Source organism: Mixophyes fleayi, chromosome 6 (genome assembly GCF_038048845.1).
Source record: "Mixophyes fleayi isolate aMixFle1 chromosome 6, aMixFle1.hap1, whole genome shotgun sequence".
Taxonomy (NCBI): domain Eukaryota; kingdom Metazoa; phylum Chordata; class Amphibia; order Anura; family Limnodynastidae; genus Mixophyes; species Mixophyes fleayi.
The window spans coordinates 168,346,580-168,358,150 of record NC_134407.1 but is presented as its reverse complement, the minus strand read 5'-3'; the positions used below and the strand labels follow the sequence as shown (position 1 = coordinate 168,358,150).

Below are 11,571 nucleotides of genomic sequence, written 5' to 3'. Positions count from 1 at the left end.
CAGCAGCATCAGTATAAGACATTGTAAATAGCGAGAGATAAAGTGGCTAAATATGAAATGTAAAGTTTGGATTACATAGTTGAAGCTGCCTTTCTGTTGCTTATGCTGTCTCACTTTACTCTGACCATTCTTTTCTGAAAGAAAATGCAATTACATGTTGCCTCCTTGCTGACCAGCAGATTCATCCCAACACTAGGAACTCGAAACTGTATTTTCTTTATTTTGTCTTTATTTACCCTTTTTTAAGGCATGACACTGATCCCAGGTAAAATGTTTCATTTTATGCTGTGATAAGTTTCAATAAAACGCTAAAGATATTATCTGCTATTATTTATTATCCATTAATTATATGATCCACACACCTTTCTGTACATACCCTGAGGAAGCCCCCGATGGAGGGGTGAAATGCATTGGACCTATACTTTCTACAAGAAGAGGACCCTTCACTCATATGTTTTTAAATATTTTATAGCGTTGCGGCAAGTTCCGGCTGTCTGAAACCGGAAGTGCGGGATTTGGAACGCAGGGTTGCGTTCCAAAGCATCATAATTAAAGGTGTAGCCGTGGAAACCTAATACCATCGGCTGTGCACCGTCTCCGGGAAGAGAAAGCACTCGTTTATAGCCCTGGAGGGCTCCACGGACTCTGACACCTCTGTGACAGACCTTAGGACCTTTACTTAGGTACATTTTTTATCCCTACCTTTCCATCATTTTTTGTGATTTACATCTGCATAATTTTATTCTCCTTTTTTAACTACAGTGTATATGATTGAGTCATATGTACCTACTTGGATTTTTTTCTGACTTATATTTTGGTTTTAATTTGGATTTATTTTTATTGTTTATCACTATTTTTAAGTTTTTCCTTTTTATATTTTTTATTTTTTTATTTTTATTTTTATTTTTTATATTAACCCCTGGGATATATCTATTTTCCCCATTTTTTGTACCAAGCCAAAATAAATCTTTTTGGGTTATTTACATAAGTGTCTCCTGTTTGTATTATACCATCTATGTTGAAAATTGTTGCATTCTATTTCCATCGTGTTGCTGCTATTTCTAGTGCCGTGCATTTTTAATTATTTATTATTCCATAGATTGTAAGCTTGCGGGCAGGGAATTCTTACCTCTCAGTCTGTCTGTATTACCCAGTATTGTTTTATTGCTGTTTGCTCCTAATTGTAAAGTGCTACAGGAATTTGCTGGTGCTATATATAAATAAATGATGATGATTATTATGATATTTCATGGTATACCCTTTGAAGCTTAAAGCTGAGAGCAATTTCACACTTTCTCTTTGGTAAAATAAAATGTACAAGCAGTGAAATTTAAACACAAACCCAGCAACTCTCTAGAGCAGGCCTGGCCAACCTGTGGCTCTCCAGGTGTTGTGTAACTACAAGTCCTAGCATGCTTTGTCAGCAGATAGCTCACTGATAGCTGGCAAGGCATGCTGGGATTTGTAGTTTCACAACACCTGGAGAGCCACAGGTTGGCCAGGCCTGCCCTAGAAGTATAATATAGCACTAGTATCCCCTCACATTCTAAAAACATTATTGTGAATAAAAAAATGCAGTACCTGTGATCTGGTGAATTCTTCTGAAGGAGTATTAACTAAAACGGTAGTGGTGTTAGTGTAATAAGTCCCTAAGCAGTCAATATAACGCCCATCAAAGAGAAGAACAATAATCCACACATAATGAATGGTGCAATAACTTCAAGATTTTTTTTGCTGTCTATTTTCTCTCCCTTCTGCTGACGGGACTGACAAAAAAGGTAAAGAGTGATGAATGAAAAAAGCAATCCAGGGCAGAAAACAAATAACAATGTGTAGCTCCAGACTAAATGCCTAGCTGGGCATTTAAATTCAGCCTCTAGCAAGCTTTCCAGTCCGAAAAGAACTGTAGCCATACAAAGGTTTCTAGTGCCTGTTGTAAGCTTTTCCCAGTACTTAATTAATTGCATTGCTATGCGTATTAGTATAAGTCAATAATGAAATTAAGAGGCTATAGGTGAAAAACAAAATATACTCATCTCTTTCTTTTCAGGAAATGCTGACAGGATATGATAAAAAGCTGAACTATTAACATTTTCTTTTTTTTTAAACCACAAATTATGCATCCGGCTTTAAACAATGGCCCTATATGCATCTTTGTTAGCAAAAGTGAAAGTATTGGAGTGATATGTATACTATATCTTATCCACAGATCTGTGTGAGGTGTCTGCAACTTCCTGTTTTTGTCTTTGCAAAACAGGTGTTTAATTCATCTAGAAATGAAGACATTAGATTATGTAGAATCCACACTTGACAATATCAAACACTGATGAATGAAAGCCCTCAAATTACAGTTTATCTTGAGTCTGGGACCAATAAAGGTCATTTACAAAAGTGTGAAAGTGCAAGAGCACAGAGCAAATGAAGAGTTTTGTAAAGTCACGCTCCTATTTCTGCATAAATGCATTTTACAATGATTTGTGGGTCAGCAGAGGTAAAACATTTTGTATGGTTTGATGAGGGGAGTTGGGTGTATCAGGGCGCGTTCCTTGTTAAATGGAGATTAAACGCACAAGTGGGCCTAGCTTTGCATTGAAGTAAACATGATTTTATTTTGCAGGACATGATTATTTAAATGTGCTGACGTGGGGTGAAAATGGCATATCCTAATTTATAGGCAGCTGCACAGCCCTTTTCTCCCCGCAAGAGGACCTTATTTGATTAGACAATGGTGCCAAACCCCAAAATGTGGATAAGGAACAATGTATCTACTTACAGTCAGTTAATATGCCAGTTTTCTATTAAACACTACAACATGTATAAATAAAACATTTTGTTCACAAAATCTTCAATTAATGATAATGTCATTGTGACAGGATGGACCGCCTATGCCACCCTGTCCATTGTTGCTGGGAACCGGCTGGGCTTAATTTGCCACCATCCCCTTTCGTTATTTCAAATACCCCCCTCCTGCCGCAGTAGAAGGAGCCTGCTGCCACCACTGGACTCCTTTATGTCGCCCAGAACCATGTTCCTTCTACGTAACTGTCGCTGCTAGTGTGCTCCCGTGCTGGTACACTTGGGCTGGTACCCCTGACCGCTTACTATGGATCAGGGTGTTGCAGATGGATCCCTCCTGGTCTATCACACTGGCCAGAGCTGCTGGGTAGCGGCAGAGCGGTGGTACTGGAGAGCTAGGTACAAACATCAGACAGCCAGAAACGGATAAGATTTAGGGTCTAATTTGCAGGTCACAGGATTACAGCAATATTGAAAAAGTTGTCAAGCAGGGTCTTGAAGCAAAGTGATGTTTATTGCTCAAGTGTCCTGACAAAAACAGTTTCACTGATTAAAGGTATCAGTGGTCAGGTCAGATGGAACATCAGAATGATACATTTCAGTTTATAATGGCTCCCTTTTATACTATTTTCGACACAGCCTGACAGGCTATTTTTAGAATCAGGATGTAACCAGTTTACCAAAACATAGATTTACATGCATTGCAAAGCTAACACTATTTACGCTTATCTGTGATATCTTAAAACCTTGCTGTTATTTCCTGCATATTACAGCAAGTCTAATTACATCTTCCTATGACCCTTACACATCAAAAGGTCTAATTAGTATGAGATTCACATGAGTCCTTTCTTCCAACAGTTGCAGAATACACATTTCCTCCAAAGAAAAAAATTCCTCAAGAAAAGTTTTAAACCCCAAACAAGACATTTCCTTAAACCAAGATATACAAAAGGCTTTCTAAACAAAGGCTTATTGTATCAGATATATACATCAAACATAAGGCATTTCCTCTAGAAAGGTTAAAACACAAAAAAACTTATTTTCTCCCCCTGGTCTCAGGAATTAAAGATATACCTTAGCAAAATATACACAATATCAAAAATAAGTGCATATGCAATTATATAAATAAGTGCCCTGTGCTATTTCCTTTAAATAAATTAATACCAGAAGTTATTTATAAGTGATCTAGTCACAGTCATCATTTGCCTGAAAATCTGTCAAACTTAGAGCTCATAGTCATATTGGACTGTCAATATTACTACTGCCTCCAATTCAGGAACAGGGGATGCAAACAGTGTTTAACTTCCAATGTTTCATAAGTAATTATCTACTGATGTGCACCAATGTCCTTAGTCATGTATACATATGATTACAATAGCCACAGATCTTGCGCTCCAGAGCGGGCCAAGAGGCAGCCTAGTTGTAGAGTCAGAGGAATATCATAAGGAGCATGTAGGACACAGAGGAGGGGATCCCCTTCCCTCATGCTGCAGTTAATAGAAGGATGCATTTCAGGGAGCCCTGCACACACCCCACACACGAGCACTTCATTTTCAGGGCACATACAATTCACCTTCTCAAAGGGGGAATACTCCTCCTCCTTATGATCCCCCTGTGGGGGGACACTATCAGCCCCATTGTTTTATTTCAAATTAAAATGTTATTTGATTTTATTAAAGGTTATACTTATAACATACAAAGGATACTTAAGGTGCGTGAAAGGAAAGACATTAACCCTATGCATTTTAATATAATAAGAGGGCAAAGACACACAAAGAGAAGTGATTAGGGATAATTTCAGCTGACAGTAATAATAAGTGTTATTGGATATTAAGCATTATTAAAGTACTTCTAAATATCACTGGAAACTTAAGTGAAATTAGTACCCTAATCTTTGTTTCCAATAGAGTGTTAATAGTTAGTAACAATTCGGGAAATATTCTTGTTACAAAGATTATTTATTTTTCCAGGATAATAGGTTCCAGGAGGGAAGATAACAGACATTAAACGGTTAACTCTGTTGTATATTTAATCTTTAACACAAGCATATTGTGCATTTATAATGGTCTGTATTTGCTAATATTTTATTTGTACAACCAGCCTAAATTAAATAAATCTCACGTCAATGGGGCGTTTATTGCATTATTATATTGTTTGAATGTTGGAGGTTGAACCAGATCTGGTATGGGGCAAGGGTTCTCCTGAATTGAGCCCCCAGTGTTCAAATTCCAGAAACACACTCCGGAGAAGGAATTTAGGTTCAGTTTGAAGCACTATCAAGACTTATAGGTGAGAAACTGTCACGATCCCTAGGATGGTCGGATCCTCTCGGCCTCCTGGGATTGACACTACTTCACCAAGAGGCGAGGAGTCTTACATTGGAGATGATTTTCACTAGGCACCCACGCAAGGAGGCTTGGACTTTATGGCCTCTGCACAGCAGGCTGGGACCCTCTACGTAAGTACCCGGCAAGACCCGTTTGGGGAGTGCAATGATTGAAAGAAGTTTAGAAGGGTGTTGGAAGCCAGCAACATTTTGGAGAATGAGCTTAATTTGTTATTTTGCTGCTAGAAATAAACAAAGATTAATTGGTTTTCGTTCATTTGTAAATTTTAATGCAAAATTTTGCTCCCTCAGCCATCATTGTGGGTGCAACTGAGGACATGGCTATACTGGTTTACTGCCCCTGGCACAAACAGGCTGACAGCCCACTCCACACCATACTCACTGGGCACAACTATGTCCAGCACTGTTGGCATTCCTTCAGATTTTATGCTGAAAAATATTCAACAGCCAACTGATCATTGCACTGTTATGTTCGTCTAGTTGCTATCAATGAAAATTGTCCGCTGCGATTTGTGTGGTTCCATTGCACAAAGAGATTTATTAGCAAGATGCAGCAAATAACAATTCAATAGAATAAGTACAGTTGATAAATACGCAAGCGCTCTATATCCAACATACAGTCATTCAATCCTGAAGTCTGTGGTCAAGTAGACTGTATAGTGGTCCCAGAGCCTAGTTTGTGTACAGTTTGTATACATAAAAAAACAGTAGTGAGGACTTGACATGTTTCCATAGGTTCAGGGTTCAGGTCAGTCCAGTATAATGCAGGCCATAGGTCGGTTCAAACAATGTCCTCCAAGGGTGGAGGTCAACTCTCCAACAGCTGCATACATGTCTTCCCGACGAAATGCTGGTTTAAACTAGTCTATTTGCATTACACACACAATATCATTCTGATCATTATTCCTCTATCATCCATAACTTGCATACGCAACATGCGACCGTTTAGCCAGTAGTAGCGGATGTCTGATGGTGAAAAGTGGGTTAGAATGACACTAAATATGATTTGTTTCCTATATCCTGAACCTTAAATATCAACAAAGTAGTTTTAACATTATTATATTAAAATATTAAATATATCATACTCGATTATAAAAGACTGTGTTGGAACTTTATTAAGGTGAACTATTTACAAGTGAATGTGTGAGCATAAGTGTATGCAGGAGTGTTCGCACGTGTTATTGCTAAATATGCCATTGCACACTGTAGTATGCTATTCGCATATTTTCACATAAGGTCAAATTAAATTGATGGTTTTTAATTGAAACGACTTCACCCATTTATTCGACTTCCACAGCACTCAGGGCCAGGTCTTCCACTGGGCGAAAGGCCTACTTTATAGATGGGCAGCCAATCAGGAGAGGCCTCTCCTCTGTTTCTGATTGGCTGCACATCTAATAAGTATGCGGGCTTAGAGGACATTAACTTATTTTGCCTGGTGTTCCTCAGGAGAGTTCTAGGTCATCTATGAGGGGTTTCATTTTAATTCCCTATGGATTATGCTTCATTAAGAACAGAAGATGATTCCAGGTAAGTATTTATTATGCCAGCTGCACTACAGAAATGATAACCTCTGTAATATTATAACTGCTAAAGACATATTAATTACTTATTTACAATAGTAAAGCAGCATATATCTTTACTTTTATTCATAAAGGGAAATATTTTTCATAATAGGGGTAAAGATCTTTGTTATTATTCACAAACCGCAAAAAAGCACAGTTCAGTAAATTTCCTCCTTGGCATAAGCAACATGTTTTCATAAATGTATCAAAATGTAAGTCTTTGCCTCCATCTAGTGGCAGTTGTTAATGTCAAGGTCATTGCAACATAAGTGAGATATTACATTAATTTCTTTCATTGAAGACATGTAAACTGGCAATATTCGTGCAAAATCCCATCTATATAGGCATTTTCTCATATTCCAAAATCACAATTTCTCATATTCCAAAATCACAATTACAGCCAGAAAAATGCCAATGTCATAGAGAATTATATTATTTCATACAATGCAAAAACAATAAGAATAAAGTAAATGAACCTTGGATAGATAGATATGGTAGCATACAGGACAACAGACAAACAAGATGAACAGGGTCAGGTGAACTGGTAAGACAATAACTATAGCATGTTCTATCTTTACAGGTATTGATTTAAAGAAATTAAATAATAAAAATAATTTCCAAAAATCATGAAAACTTTAGTAATAATAATAATAATAATAATAATAATAATAATAATAATAATAATAATAAGAATAATAATAATAATAAGAAGAAGACGAATAATAGTATTTTTTTTTCTTTTACAAATTTATGGTAAAATAATTTTCGTAGAGGTAATGCTATTTTAACAGCAGTTTTGCAGCTACTTAGGCTTATTTATAAGTGCAACATACATTGCATCATCTCTTTGTTTTGTTCTGTGAATATTTTTGTTAAATTGCACTCGGCTTGATAGGTTTGCAGTATTTGCGATATTGGCATCTGTGGGGCTGTAAAAATTTGGTGCATTGAGAACGTGGCTACCAAAGTATGCATAAGGAGCATCGATGCAGCTACTTTTGCACCAACATGCAAAAATTTGATCTCCTTCAAGATTATTTAAATCAGATAAAGGGGTAGAGAGTGTGCATAGTCCTTTTCTCCATATAATAGGAATAACTTCTTCACTGTTGATGTGCTGGAGATAGGGTGTCATTTTATTCTGTATGTATAAGAATAAGGTTAGGTCAATACTTTCACAAATATTCCTCACAAAGGCACAATGGCACGACGTTAGGGTAGGTTATCTCTTGCGGAGACTCAATCTCATCCAGGGTCTCCAAAGCTCAGAAAAAGGTAATTTCAAAGGAGGGACAAAGTGGAAAGTGGACATGTCCTTCAATTCTGCCTGGCATTCCCAATTGGAAAAATATGTGAGATTAATAGGAACAGAGGTTAGAAGGTATAAAACAATATTAATTTGGCAATGCAATACAATAATTAAACGAACACTAGATGGCGATATGGTCTTTAGTTTGCAATATGTTTTAAGCTTAACTTAAGTATCTAATGTTGAATGTTTTTTCATTATTTTACAGCATATTTTAAAAGCATTTGTGGCATAGCTGGAAACTTTTCAAACAGATTTCACAATGAATTACACTGGTCATAAAATGCAAGGATTGTTTCTTTGGTTAACTAGATCACCTGTTGGAGTGGGGCTTGTCATGACAGGCAGTAAACATATGCTTTTCCCATTCCTCATGCCCACTGTGTGCTTTAATCAAGTCAGACATCCCATGGGGCTACAAAATGAAATAATTTTCTAGCTAAATAAATGTAGCATAAGTGCCCTTCTGCTCCACGGGAGGTTTCTGTCCTCCCTGAGCTTGCATTATATATAGGTATCTAACAGTCTGCATTCCTTGCCAGCTCTAATTAATGTTCGCAAAAATAGACACATAACATCACAAAAGTAAAATAAACAGCATTAGGTGTGTGTTGTCAACACATTTTCAGTGTTAGCAAATTATTAAGGTATTTGGAAGTAAAAAGCATACATGGAAAGAGCAAGTATATGACCACATACTGGATTTACTGTATCAAGAGCCAGGCCTCTAACCCTGGTGCTGTCACTCTCCTGGTGCTCTCAGCCTCCCCAAACCAAGCTTTGCGGGCAGCCTTTGGGTGTGTGGCTATAAGGGAAGGACCACCAAGACCTATAAGAAGCTCTTGATTTGCTAATGACGTTGCCCAGCCTTTAATGTGGCTCAGTTGGTGCTGCAGATGAGTCTGAGTACTTTGTGCCCAACCGATCCCCTCCTTTTCATCATCCATGATAAGAGCCACATCTTTCGCTTAATAACCTGCCGCTAAAGATAACTCATGCCACTGCACTATTTCATGCAAATTGAAATTTGATCCAGAATGGGTCATCTTACAGATGTATCTAGACCTGGCAATGTAACATCGTAACATAGTAACATAGTTGATGAGGTTGAAAAAAGACACCAGTCCATCAAGTTCAAACTATTTTGGATCTCCTGCGATCCTGCACTTATAATTGAAATTGATCCAGAGTAAGCAACCGCCAATCTGTTTCAATTATGAAAATCCCCCCAGACTCAATATTGCAGTCCTATTTTTACCCTATATCCGCTACTATCCTTCATTTTAATTAATGGTCGTATTCCTGGATACACCTTTCCTCTAAAAATTTGTGTATCCCTTTCTTAAACATATACAAAAGTGGAAGCTGCTCAAATCAATTTATAGGCCATAACAGGTGCTTGAAAGGGTGGGGTTATCCTGCAAGGAACATACACACAACATTTTTTCCCCCAGCACACTGCTATAGCCAGCAACAGATCTGCCATTTCTACTGTAGATAAAAATGCAAAAGTCTTTGTTGCACACATTTGCAAATGTATGTTTAAGCCATCCGCCACGCCAAGGCGCTTTTGCTAATAGGATGGTCCTACTCTAAACAATGAGAGTCCCATATATTTGGGCCATACATATGTGTTTTTAAATTGAGAGCCAACTTACCAAAGAGGTACCCCAGAAGCCTCCAAACAGCAATTCAGTGCCAGTACCCCCTCTCAGCTACTGACACCAACATGCCTCTCAGACAAATACAAAAGTGGAAGCTGCTCAAATCAATTTATAGGCCATAACAGGTGCTTGAAAGGGTGGGGTTATCCTGCAAGGAACATACACACAACATGTTTTCCCCCAGCACACTGCTATAGCCAGCAACAGATCTGCCATTTCTACTGTAGATAAAAATGCAAAAGTCTTTGTTGCACACATTTGCAAATGTATGTTTTAGCCATCCGCCACGCCAAGGCGCTTTTGCTAATAGGAAGGTCCTACTCTAAACAATGAGAGTCCCATATATTTGGGCCATACATATGTGTTTTTAAATTGAGAGCCAACTTACCAAAGAGGTACCCCAGAAGCCTCCAAACAGCAATTCAGTGCCAGTACCCCCTCTCAGCTATTGACACCAACATGCCTCTCAGACAAATACAAAAGTGGAAGCTGCTCAAATCAATTTATAGGCCATAACAGGTGCTTGAAAGGGTGGGGTTATCCTGCAAGGAACATACACACAACATTTTTTCCCCCAGCACACTGCTATAGCCAGCAACAGATCTGCCATTTCTACTGTAGATAAAAATGCAAAAGTCTTTGTTGCACACATTTGCAAATGTATGTTTAAGCCATCCGCCACGCCAAGGCGCTTTTGCTAATAGGATGGTCCTACTCTAAACAATGAGAGTCCCATATATTTGGGCCATACATATGTGTTTTTAAATTGAGAGCCAACTTACCAAACAGGTACCCCAGAAGCCTCCAAACAGCAATTCAGTGCCAGTACCCCCTCTCAGCTACTGACACCAACATGCCTGTCAGACAAATACAAAAGTAAAAGCTGCTCAAATCAATTAATAGGCCATAACAGGTGCTTGAAAAGGTGGGGTTATCCTGCAAGGAACATACACACAACATTTTTTTCCCCAGCACACTGCTATAGCCAGCAACAGATCTGCCATTTCTACTGTAGATAAAAATGTAAAAGTCTTTGTTGCACACATTTGCAAATGTATGTTTAAGCCATCCGCCACGCCAAGGCGCTTTTGCTAATAGGATGGTCCTACTCTAAACAATGAGAGTCCCATATATTTTGGCCATACATATGTGTTTTTAAATTGAGAGCCAACTTACCAAAGAGGTACCCCAGAAGCCTCCAAACAGCAATTCAGTGCCAGTACCCCCTCTCAGCTATTGACACCAACATGCCTCTCAGACAAATACAAAAGTGGAAGCTGCTCAAATCAATTTATAGGCCATAACAGGTGCTTGAAAGGGAACACCAGTCCATCAAGTTCAAACTATTTTGGATCTCCTGCGATCCTGCACTTATAATTGAAATTGATCCAGAGTAAGCAACCGCCAAACTGTTTCAATTGTGAAAATCCCCCCAGACTCAATATTGCAGTCCTATTTTTACCCTATATCCACTACTATCCTTCATTTTAATTAATGGTCGTATTCCTGGATACACCTTTCCGCTAAAAAAATTTCTAACCCTTTCTTAAACATATCTGTTGAATCTGCCATCACGACCTTCCCTGGCAATGAATTCCATATCTTGACTGCCCTTACTGTAAAGAACCTCTTCCTTTGCTGGTTGTGAAATTTCCTCTCCTCTAACCTTAGGGGGTGACCTCATGTCCTGTATATAGTCCTTGGGGTAAAAAGTTCCCATGAAAGTTCTCTGTATTGACCCCTAATGTGTTTGTACATAGTAATTATATCTCCCCTTAGACGCCTCTTTTCTAAAGTAAACATGCCTAAACTGGCTAACCTTTCCTCATAACTTAATGACTCCATACCCTTTATCAATTGTGTCGCCCTTCTCTGAACCCTTTCTAGTTC

General features: G+C 38.3%; 1 long non-coding RNA gene across 1 annotated transcript in view; it reads left to right on the top strand.

The window, feature by feature from the left end:
• The first annotated feature begins 567 nt into the window (after positions 1 to 567).
• The window catches only part of LOC142094724 (uncharacterized), a 79,802-nt gene continuing 68,798 nt past the window's right edge, over positions 568 to 11,571 (top strand). Inside the window, exon 1 of the long non-coding RNA XR_012677702.1 lies at positions 568 to 683. This is a non-coding gene — a long non-coding RNA (uncharacterized LOC142094724). The remainder of the gene's footprint in view (positions 684 to 11,571) is intronic.